This window comes from Scylla paramamosain, chromosome 26 (assembly GCF_035594125.1).
Source record: "Scylla paramamosain isolate STU-SP2022 chromosome 26, ASM3559412v1, whole genome shotgun sequence".
NCBI classification, from domain to species: Eukaryota; Metazoa; Arthropoda; class Malacostraca; order Decapoda; family Portunidae; genus Scylla; species Scylla paramamosain.
In genome coordinates, this window is record NC_087176.1 from 13122501 (window position 1) to 13135509 (window position 13009).

The 13009-nt window shown below is 36.1% G+C and overlaps 1 protein-coding gene across 1 annotated transcript in view; it reads left to right on the top strand.

The window, feature by feature from the left end:
- Window positions 1-13009, top strand: part of LOC135113753 (trichoplein keratin filament-binding protein-like) — a 31259-nt gene that overhangs the window by 10315 nt on the left and 7935 nt on the right. The gene's annotated exons all lie outside the window — the stretch shown is intronic.

The window sequence follows — 13009 nt, forward strand, 5'->3', positions numbered from 1 at the left end:
CAAATGAGTTTTAATGCAGGTAAGTACAAAGTGCTTCACATAGGGTATAGAAACGAGAAAGCAAAGTTTATTTGAAATGGTACCCAACTTAAAAGTGTTAACAGCGAAATTGATTTAGGGGTAACAATATCAAGTAGCTGAAAACCTAGCCAACAATGTCCAGAAGTCGTAAAGAAAGCGAAGTGTGGGTGTGTGTGTGTGTGTGTGTGTGTGTGTGTGTGTGTGTGTGTGTGTGTGCTATGATTATATTACTCATTAAATTAGTTACGAGGTCACTCTTCCTCTCTCTCTCTCTCTCTCTCTCTCTCTCTCTCTCTCTCTCTCTCTCTCTCTCTCTCTCTCTCTCTCTCTCTCTCTCTCTCGAATTCAATGGGTTTCATTAAGCAAAATGAAAATGAATTATTATGAGGTAATAACATGTTGCATTTGTATGATGCATTCTACTGCAGTGAGAGAGAGAGAGAGAGAGAGAGAGAGAGAGAGAGAGAGAGAGAGAGAGAGAGAGAGACCTGATACATAACTGCCACAAACATATTTAGCGCGTTAGTTTTCCTTGTTTTTTTTTTCTTTTTTTCTTTTATTATAATCAAAGTGCAAAGAAGACAAACCAAGGACAAACTAATGGAGGGCGAAAACATGTAACACACCCGCTTAATTCTCTCTCCTAAACACACACACACACACACACACACACACACACACACACATACACACACAAAAGAAAAATGCTATAGCAGAAAATACTGCCAAATATTGTAGGTGAGGCGATCTACTTCCAGCGATGGTTTCCTGCTAGTCTCTCAGTCCCCTGTTCCTAAACGCGTGGGTGTCTCGTCTCCACTACCTTCAGCACGCCACTGTAGAAGCTAGCCGGATTTTCGAGTGTGCTATAATGGTTCTGCCAGTGTTTTACATAAGAACATAAGAACATAAGAAATAAGGGAAGCTGCAAGAAGCGACCAGGCTTACACGTGGCAGTCCCTGTATGAAACACACCTACCTATTTCCATCTGCTATCCCCATCCATAAACTTGTCTAATCTTCTCTTAAAGCTCTCTAGTATCCTAGCACTAACCACATGATTACTGAGTCCGTTCCACTCATCTACCACTCTATTTGAGAACCAATTTTTTCCTATCTCCTTCCTAAACCTAAATTTTTCAAGCTTGAACCCGTTATTTCTTGTTCTACCCTGGTTGCTGATCCTAAGAATCTTGCTTACATCTCCCTTGTTATAACCCTTATACCACTTAAAGACTTCTATCAGGTCCCCTCTTAACCTACGTCTCTCTAAAGAATGTAATTTAACAGCTTCAACCTCGCCTCGTAAGGGATACTCCTCATCCCCTGTATCCTTTTAGTCATTCTCCTCTGTGCTGATTCTAATAGACCTATATCTTTCCTGTAATGTGGGGACCAGAACTGCACCGCGTAGTCTAGATGAGGTCTGACCAGCGCCAAGTATAACTTTAATATTACTCCTAGCCTTCTACTTTTAACACTCCTAAAAATGAATCCTAGTACCCTATTTGCCTTGTTTCTGGCTTCTATGCATTGTTTCCCTAGACGGAGTTCAGAGCTAACTATAACTCCTAAATCTTTCTCGTACCCTGTACCTACCAGAGTTTGGTTGTCTAATGTGTACCTATTGTGTGGGTTTCCTCTACCTACGCTAAGCACTTTGCATTTATTGATATTGAATTGCATTTGCCATCTATCCGTCCATTCATTCATTCTATCTAAGTCTGCCTGCAAGGCGATGGCATCCGATTCTGACCTAATTAATCTACCTATCTTTGTGTCATCCGTATATTTACTAACATCACTGCTAATTCCACTATCCAAGTCATTGATATACATTAGAAATAACAATGGCCCTAATACTGATCCCTGTGGCACCCCACTAATTACATGACCCCACTCGGATTTCGAGCCGTTTATTACAACTCTTTGTCGCCTGTCACTAAGCTATGACCCTATCCAGCCTAACACCTTCCCATCTATCCCGTGTGCCCTAACCTTTCTCAGGAGCCTTTGATGGGGTACCTTGTCAAATGCATTACTAAAGTCCAGATATAAGATATCATAACTATCACCATTATCTACTGCCTCGTACCAAGCATTCTGCATCTTAAATAGGGATGAACGTCACAAACACACCAGTATTTATCTCCGTGGCCTTTAGATAGTTCGAGTTATAGGAATTAGGAAAATTGTTCCTTTCCTCTGTTTGCCTTTATTTCAATTAAACTGAACGTTGTGCTGCTGCAGTGACGACCATTAATCTCCTCTTCACAGTGGTATTTTGCTGGGTTCTGTATTAGCACTCATTCTATTAATTACCATTTACTTCCTCAGTGGTATTCACAGTGGTGTTCTGTAAGTTCCGTACTGTCACCCACTCTACTAGAACACCAGAACATAAGAAAATAACAGGTGATGCAGTAAACCATCAGGTCTACACGTCAGAGTCTCTGTACAAACGCCCGCCTGTTTCCACCTATCATACCCATCCATAAATGTGTATAGTCTTCTTTTAAAACTCCCTATTGACTCCCCACTAACAACCCGATTCTTGTGTCTATTCCAGTCATCCACCACTGTATTTGAGAGTCAATTTCTTTGTATATTTTCAAATTTAATTTTACTAAGCTTCAAACCATAACTTATTATTTATCCCATCCTGATTACTGACCTTGAGGATTTCCTTTATGTCACCTTCTGCTATATTCCTTACGCCACTTCAGTTCCTCAGTAAGATCCCCCCTTAATCTACGAATGTAAAATCAAAAGTTTCTATATCCTTTCGTAAAGAACACTTTTCATGCCTTATATTTTCATTCACAACTGTACTGACTCCAACCTTGCCAGTGACGTCTGAGTTATTCACAGTGGTTTTCTGCTGACTTATTTTATCAACCAAAGGTCTTCACAGTGGAACCCTGTCCTGGCTCCTCCTGTGCTCACTTCCCTCTCCTGCATATTGTTAATGACTAGCACCCGTACATATTCCTAAACACTTTTTTTCGTCTTCAAAAGTGTTTTTTTTAAGGCCACAGAGATGATCAGTCAGGTTTTATGAGCTTTTTTTTTCTTGTTAGAAATGTTTGCTAATCTATCATTAAAATCATGAAAACAACCTTGAAAACCAGCATAATTTCCACCAGAACTTGTTAAACATCAATGGAATCATGAAAACAACCTTGAAATCACCATTACGTCCACTAGAGACTATTAAACTTTCTCTCGAATCGTGGAAATATCCTTGAAAATCCCAGTAACTTCCACTGGAGCTTGTTAAATGTAGAGATACGACGACGAACTCTGGCAAACCTCTGACCTATAAGTCAGTTTGATGGGGAAAACAAATTCGCAGTCTTCATCGCAGCGTGTATCTCAGCTTCAGTTTTACTGACTTATCCTTGAGTGTAAGTAAGGCTATACTCCCAAGCATCCTTTCTTCCTCACCCTAATTCGCTCCTTCCTCCCTGGTAACGTCCGCAGCCTATTTTATTTGTTTAGTATTTTCCATAACTTGCTCTGGAAATCTTCAACTAGCATTACTTGAAGGAACACAACGATCGAAGGGGTATTATTGTTATCATTATTATTATTATTATTATTATTATTATTATTATTATTATTATTATTATTATTATTATTATTATTATTGCTATTATTATTACTACTACTACTACTACTACAACAACAACAACAACAACAACAACAACTACTACTACTACTACTACGACTACTACTACTACTACTACTACTACTACTACTACTACTACTACTACTACTACTACTACTACTACCACTACTGCTACTACTACTACTGCTACTACTACTACTACTACTACTACTACTACTATTTTTTTCTTTTGTTGTTATCACTGTTGTTATTATTATTATTGTCATTTTTTTTCTAATTCAATGTGTGGGTATCGACCAGTTCTCTCTCTCTCTCTCTCTCTCTCTCTCTCTCTCTCTCTCTCTCTCTCTCTCTCTCTCTCTCTCTGTCATGTTTATGTAGCTTCCGCCAGGACCCTGGCCGTCACACACACACACACACACACACACACACACTACAACTTGGTGGTCAGCGTCCACGATTCACAAACGCAAGATCTCAAAATCGATTCCCTGGCCAGGCCAGAAGTCTTTGGGCAGACTTCTTTGTAGTGTAGCCCTGTTCATCTAGCAGTGATTGGGTACATGGTGTAAGTCGGGAGCTGTTACCCGTCGCTTAGGGGGAGAAACAAACTTCAGAATAAATACATGTTGTGGCATGACCACCCTCGGCCTGCTCTTCCAGGTTGTCGGCAGCCATCACATCTCTGTGTACACTTCCTTAATGCTAATGTGTAGTTAATAAGGTAATATGTATGTTAATATGTATTAGAAGTTTCAGGGGCCGTGTCCTATCGTTTTTCCCAAGTAAAATTTTAACAAAGCACCGAACAAGAATGCTATTTTGGCAGTGGATGATTGAGATCCCGACCTAATCGGCAAAATTATGCTTTGTTGGCATATGTGGATAGTAAGACAATTACAGGCGTAAATTTAAAGTAAAATTTGGTAAAATTTACAGGCACTGGTAGCGACACTAGTTGTCATGATAGATACCCCGCCCACTCATTCTTTCGCGACATCGATGTGACGTTTAATTCTGACGCAAGAGTAATCACCCATGCAACCAGCAGTTATGTCTTTTTGCCCCTTCCCCCCCCCCTCTCTCTCTCTCTCTCTCTCTCTCTCTCTCTCTCTCTCTCTCTCTCTCTCTCTCTCTCTCTCTCTCTCTCTCTCTCTCACACACACACACACACACACACACACCTTAATAATATTTCATAAATATTAATTTCCCTTATTTGACAATATAATTTTAGGAAAATAATTTTATTCTAATGAAATTACTTTTCCGTTACATGGGAAGTATGTCTGTTGGTAGTACATGCCATCAAGCAGTATGAATTTATATAATTATTTCCATAGAATTATTACCAATTGATATGAGTAAAAATGCAACATTTTCAGTTAAACATTATAATCACATAAATTAGATTAAAACTGATGTTTGGTCTCCCTATCATAGGAAGGATATAGATATAGTAGAAGCTGTTCAGAAGAAAATGATAAAGATGATACATGGGTTTACAAATACGTATATCATACAGAGAGAGATCGATTTTGTGAAAGATATGTCATTTCCTTCGAGTAGAACTGTTTTCCCAAAATGAAACTGTCATATAAGGAAAATCCATATCTATAGTGGGTAAAACGTTGTTACGGTGTGTGTTGCTGTTTTTTGTAAGAAGTGTACCGGCCAAGGCAACAATACTGGTGAAGGAAAGGCCGCTAAGGGCGCCAGTCCATACAGAAGACAAATCGAACGCAAGTCTAATATAATGAGAAGTGTCTTAAAACCTTCCTCTTGAAGAGGCTGAAGTCAGAGACTGGAGGAAATAAAGAATCGGGCAGGAAAAAGAGGACGAGGAGGAACAAAAAACTAAGGAATGCCTACAGAGAAAATATCTGTACTATCATTGATACTGATGCAAACACTATTACTACTTCTAATAGAATTACTATTAGTAATACCTACTCATCTGTGGTACACCAGGATAATACAAAGGAATGCTCCTCCCCACACAACCAGTAGTAGGAAATATAGGAGAGAAAATCATCTTAAAAGAAAAAAAAAATCACATTAAAATGGATGGATGGAGATGATGTGTGTATGAAAACAGGTCAGCGTTCTTCAGCCTTTCTTAGTTCATGCACCCTTCCTGGAGCCTTGGATAAATTTTATGCATATTTTCCTTTTTCTCTGACTTTAAGACAGTTTTCTGGTCACTGATTTGAACGCAGAAAATAGGTACTCAGTCCTAAATAATTGCTACGTACGTGGTTAATGTATAACAAAACACAATGCCACATCTCAAACCCGTGAGGCGTGAGTTGCTTCTGAGTGTGATGTACTGATGGAATGCATTATTTTTTTTATACTTCTATCTCAGTTTAAACTAATTTCTTACATGACAGTTATTTTTCTAAAACATCTCTTATTACTGTGCACCCTTACACACACTGGCCATGTTATGTACCCCTCCCCTACTACTTGCAGGTACGTACCCTCCGAGAACATTCATGCACCCTGGCAGACTATCACTGATATACTCGTGGGTAGATGATAAATAGGTAGAGAGACAGGCAGACCGCCACGAGTAGGTCTGATGGCTTCCTGCTCCACCATTACGTGTTTGTGTACTTCTAGATTATTAAAGGCAACAGATGGAGGGCTGGCTGGTTCTGGGGAGGAGATTAATACAATTCTGAACGAGTATTTTTCAGTTTTCTTCATCCAGGAAAACATGCAGGAAATGCCGAATAGTGAGCAAATGTTTAGAAAAGAAGAGAATGAGAAGCTGACAGATATTAGCATAACTAAGGAGATAGTGGAACAGGAGATAGATAGGCTAAAAAAGTTCAAGACACCAGGACCAGATGAAATATATCCCTGAGTACTTAAGGAATGCAAAGAGGTTGTTGGTGAACCGTTAGTTTTTGTCTTTAGGAAATCACTTGACTCAGGAGAGGTACCGGTTACGAGGAGGCAGGCGAATGTAGTACCCATTTTTAAGAAAGGAGATAAAACTTTAACGTCTAATTATAGACCTGTCAGTTTAACTTTTGTTGTAGGTAAAATAATGGAGTCAGTAATAGCTAAGCATTTAGACAAACATAACTTGATAAATCAGTCCTAGCATGGCTTCACAAAGGAGAAGTCTTGCCTGGCGGACTAGATAAGTTTTTACAGTAAAGTTTTCGAGATGGTATATAATGGAAGTAATAACGACATCCTATATCTGGACTTTAGTAAAGAATTTGACACGGTACCTCGTCAGAGGCTCCTGAGAAAGGTTAAGCCGCACGGGATGAATGGATAAGGTCATGGCTAAGAGACAGGCGACAGAGTCGTAATAAAGGGCTCTAAATCCGAGTGGGGGTCAAGTAATGAGTGGGGTGGCACAGGGATCAGTTTTAGAGTCATTGTTGTTTTTAATAAAGATATCAATGATTTGGATAGTGGAATTAATAGAGATGTTAGTAAATTTGCGGATGACACGAAGATAGGTAGCTTAATTATGTCAGAATCGGATGCCATCGCCTTGCAGGCAGATTTGGATAGGATGAGCGAATGGAATGCCAAATGCAGTTTACTATCAACAAATGCAAAGCACAGGTAGAGGAAACTCACATAGTAGGTACACATTAAACAACGAAGCTTTGGTAAGTTCAGGGTACGAAAAAGATTTAGGAGTAATAGTTAGCTCTGAACTCCGTCTAAGAAAGCAATGCATGAAGGCCAGAAGTAGGGCAAATATTAGGATTAATTTTTTAGGAGTGAATAGAAGTCCCGAAGCAATACTAAAGTTATATTTGGCGCTGGTCAGACCTCATCTAGACTACGCTGTGCAGTTCTGTTCCCCATATTACAGGAAGGATATAGGTCTATTAAAATAAGTAAAAAGAAGAATGACTAAAAGGATACAGGGGAACAGGGGATGAGGGGTATTCCTTACGAAGCGAGACTGAAGCCGTTAAATTGACATTCTTTAGAGAGAAGTAGGTTAAGAGAGGACCTGATAGAAGTCTTTAAGTGGTATAAGGGTTGTAACAAGGGGGACGTAAGCAAAATTCTTAGGATCAGCAATCAGGATAGAACAAGAAATAACGGGTTCAAGCTTGAAAAATTTAGGTTTAAAAAAGAGATGGGAAAGAATTATTTTTCAAACAGTGGTGGATGAATGGAACCGACTCGGTAATCAAACTGTTAGTGCTGAGTCATTAGGGAGCTTTAAGAGGTGATAAATGGAAATAGGTAGGTATATTTCATACAGGGACTGCCATGTGTAGGCCTGACAGATTGCAGCTCCGCTTATTTCTTATGTTTTTATGTTCTTATAGATGGTGCAGGACTGGAGTAATCAACATATATATATATATATATATATATATATATATATATATATATATATATATATATATATATATATATATATATATATATATATATATATATATATATATATATATATATATATATATATATATATATATATATATATATATATATATATATATATATATATATATATATATATATATATATATATATATATATATATATATATATATATATATATATATATATATATATATATATATATATATATATATATATATATATATATATATATATATATATATATATATATATATAAAACTCTTGAAAAGTTCAAGTCATAGGAAGGAGGAAATACAGAATCTGGCAAGGAGTTTCAGAGTTTACCAAAGAAAAGGATGAATGATTGAGAATATTCTCATGCATTTGAGAAGTGGAGCGAATAGGGATGAGAGGAAGTAACATGTCAAGGCAGCGGGAGGAGAGAAGGCATGCAGTAACAAGATCACAAGAGTAGTTAGTATGAAAATAGCGGTAGAAGAGAGCAAGAGATGCAATTTTGCGGCGATGAGAGTGTTTCATTGTAGGCTTGTAAATTTCTGGCCGGCCGAGAGTCATTAGTCACCTCGAGGTGCTTAGGGACACCTGGACACTGGACAGCAAACATCTAACCCCTCACCTGAGACATGGGAGAGAGAGCGGCCGAAGCCAGCATTAATGCCCAGTGGGACCTTAATAATAATAATCATGATAATAATAATAATAATGATAACAATGATAACAATAATAATAATATTAATAATAATGATAATAATAATAGCAGTAATAGTGATAGTAATAATAATGATAGGAATAATAATGAAAACAATAGCAATAGCAATAATAATAGCTAATAATAATAATAATAATAATAATAATAATAATAATAATAATAATAATAATGGTAACAACTGCACTAATAACCACATTGTTAATAAAACACGATAAAAGTCGTAGTAACAGTAATCTAATAATGATAAGAACAACAACAACAACAACAACAACAACAATATTAATGATAATAATAATAGTAATAATAATAATAATAATAATAATAATAATAATAATAATAATAATAATAATAATAATAATAATAATAATATATTGGTTGACTGAAGTAAAGTGAATGTCGACAAAATAAATACTAGATGTTTACAAATAACTTTCACACGCTGTTATTTGTCCACAGCTCCCTGATAATGGCATAGGTCTCTGTACCGAAACGTCGGAAATAAAGATGTTTTATGTAGTTACACTGGTGCTTTTATTCATCTGCAAGATTCGGTTCCCCACGGACCAGCCTGTCTCAGAAAGAGATATTAACATTATGCACACAATTATTCAAGTTTTAGATGTGGCTGTATTTAATGAAAATGTGTTATTTAATTTTTTTATGTGAGTGCATTCACAGAGTATTTTTCACATCTTCCTGCAAGTCATTCCGTAATCTAGCTCCTCTGAAATTGACGCTTTGCTGTGCGTGAAATGTTCTATACAGAGGGAGTCTAAGGTCGTTAGGTCCTCTTGTGCCGGCAGTATGGAACATGCACTAAAAGCCGCTGCCACCTGGCTGGACAAACAGGATTTTGTACGCAAACAGGTATGTCTTGGGGTAAATAATATCACAGAACTTTGGTAGTTTGCTTTCGCTGAAGAGTGGAGTAGTATGGTCGTGATTTTGTTTAAGGGACTTAATAAGGAACATCTTCTTTAGTGCCGTAAATATTTTATCTATATAGGTTTTGTGTGTTACTCCCTATATTCCTGAACAATATAATAAATGTGATAAATAACTGATGAATATATTTGTCTTAAATTGTTTGAAGTAAAGAAATATCTCAACCTACACATAACATCACTTAACTTTGAAATTTTAAATTTTATATCATTCAAATGTGAATGCAAATTAATCATTTATTAATTTACGGTCTGTTGTCACTCCTAAAATTCTTGGTCTCCATAATCCTGTTTATTGTATAATCATCAATTTTTATTTCTATCTGAGGAGGGGGTTGCAACATCGATGAATAATTTACCACATAATGTGTTTGGAGGTGTTTAAGTTGAGCTTGTTTTTTTTTACCAGTTTGAGACATGCACTAGTTCTGTACTTAATATGTCATATTAAATATGCTACGTGCTGTATCATTGATGCAAATGAGGAAAAGTATTGGACCCAAGATAGAGACTTGAGGCACACCATGATTAATGGCTTTCAGTAAAATGATAGTATCATCACAAACCACAAACTGCTTCCTATGACTAAGATAGCTTTGGAACAATCAAAAGACTGGGCCACGAATCTCATATACTAGTAGCTACTGTAATAAAATAGTGTGGGAGATGGTAAAAAAAAGCTTTAGTCAAGTCACAGAAAACAATTAGTTGATGCATTTTGTTATCTAAGGCTGTGTAAATACTTTGAGTGAAGTGGTGAAGTGCTAGTTCCGTGGATCGATGTGACCAAAACCCATATTGGGACTCTTTCAATAAGGAATACCGAGGAAGATATGTAACTACTCTATCAACAACAATGTTTTCCAAGATTTTGCTAGAACTTTATAATATTGCAATTGGTCAGTAATTTGAATAATTGACTGAATCGCTTCTTTTATATATTGAATTACTTTGGCAATCCGTAAGTACTTAGGAAATTACCCATCTTTAAAAGATTTGCTTAATGTGTACTCAAGGAATGAAGATTTTTAATTTCTGCATTGTCTCATAATTTTCATATCTATTTCGTCATGTCCAGGAAAAGTTGATTTGAACTGATGAATGAAATTATTTACTTCAGAAACGGTTGTGAGCCTCAAATAAAACGAAAAGTTAGTAGGTTCAGGAAGAAAATCATGATCTGCAAAAGTCAGGTGATTGGCTCGTTTCTGCTAGGACTGGCGATCTTACTAAAATATTAATTGAGTCCTTCCGCTACGTTACTACTGTTTGTGTCTGTTGTGTCGTGAGGCGGCACGGAGGATGGTAATACGGGGTTCTTGCTTCTGCCCATGACTGTTTATAACTTCCTGAGTTTTCTTTGTATTCCCTAATGGCGCTTTAAATTTAGCTGCTCTTTTAAAAGAAGCTTCACAAATTAAAACCCATTTAACAGATAGTTTCTGTAGCTTATTTAAATGTCTAACTGAGGTTTTTATAGCTAAAGCGATATATGGCTTTCCAGAGTGTGTTTCTTTAATCTTAATTAGTTTGAGTGGAAAGTTTTTGTTATATAGATTGGTAATTTTTTTACGTAAATTTCAAAACAATTATAAACGGCTTTACCATTTACTTCAGTGTAACCACTTGTAATTTATTAAAAAATATTTGAATACGTTAATCGAGTTATCTCTGAAAATTCTTATAGATTTCGCAGTATCTGAGCAGTCAGCATCGTGCTGTGGTACTGTAAAGAAACCAAAGGCCGGGAAGTGATCGCTTATGGAAGTACATATTATGCCGCTGGCTCCGTAACTAAAGGCTGAGAAGTGTTTCGCTTATGGAAGTGTATATTATGGCGCTGGTTCTATAACTTTGCAAATCGTTAGTCCAGATGTGATCATTTAGTGATGCCAATTTGTTTGTTACACGAGTGGGTTTCAGAATAACTGGGAAATATGAAAACGAAATAAAATAAGTTTAGCAGCTCGTTGACATTCGAGTCTCCTTGCTTAAGATTTACATTTAGGTTACCCATAAAGTAGCATAGCCTATTTTCTGATGTGATAAGTTCTAAAAGTTGCTCTAGGGTGGAAATAAAATAATGAATATATGTCTGGTCTGTATACTTTTCCAACTAAAAATGTGTTTGGTTTGGAATATTTTACGAGTGATGATTCAATATGTGTCAGCTGAATAGATAAGGCTAGTCTCACTACTCCCTTTATATTTCTAGCAGTGTAAAGAGCCACACCTCTATCCTTAATATATATATATATATATATATATATATATATATATATATATATATATATATATATATATATATATATATATATATATATATATATATTTTTTTTTTTTTTTTTTTTTTTTTCTTTTTTTTTTTTTTTTTTTTTTTTTTTGAGAAGTGAGTTGTAACCATTCAAGTTATGGTGAAGCAGTATGATCAGTGAGTCGTGTGTCACAAGACTCCTATAATATCGAAACTGGTTTCAGTTATATCTGAACACTGATCACAGAAATTGTCCATGTGAAATGGTAAACTACATATGCTAAAAGATAATAGCTTTAAATTTGATGTCGAAAGCATACTCTTTAACACTGGATCATCACAAAAATTACAGTTACATATTGGCTCCTTGAGGCCTTGGTTGTTGAGATAATAGTCCAAAGTATGGTTATATATATATATATATATATATATATATATATATATATATATATATATATATATATATATATATATATATATATATATATATATATATATATATATATATATATATATATGTATGTATGTATCGAAAAATGCAAAAATCATCTCATGGCATCATTAAGTACACAATGCACACACGATAATTAGTCATCCACGTTTAAATATAATTTAAATCGCCATTTAAATGCTCCCCGCTCACACTCAGTCGCTCAGTCAAGGTCATTGTAGGCGGGAGATGTCTGCAGAAAAATATTCATAAAAAAAATAAATGAATAAAAAATAAGAAATTTCCGAGGAACAGTTTTCTTTATGGTGGAGTATGGAAGTTTCCTCGCTCACAGCTACCCACCGGGGACAGGCAAGGAAGAGGACTCTAAAGAATCAGTAAGTGCGTGTTGTACACTTAGAAAGAGGGTGAGAGTTAGTGATCCTCTCTCTTTCAGCAACTTCTACACCTGCTTAGCGTTCACTCACTCCTCGCTTTTCGCTCTCTTTCATCACGATGGGTAAGAGGAAGTCTTGTCTTACCCAAATGAGTGAGGTACTAGCAAAAGCACCCCGAATAGTAGCTGATAGCTTCTTTTTTTCTTTTTTTTTTTTATTTACACGAGAGTCATTGGCCAAGG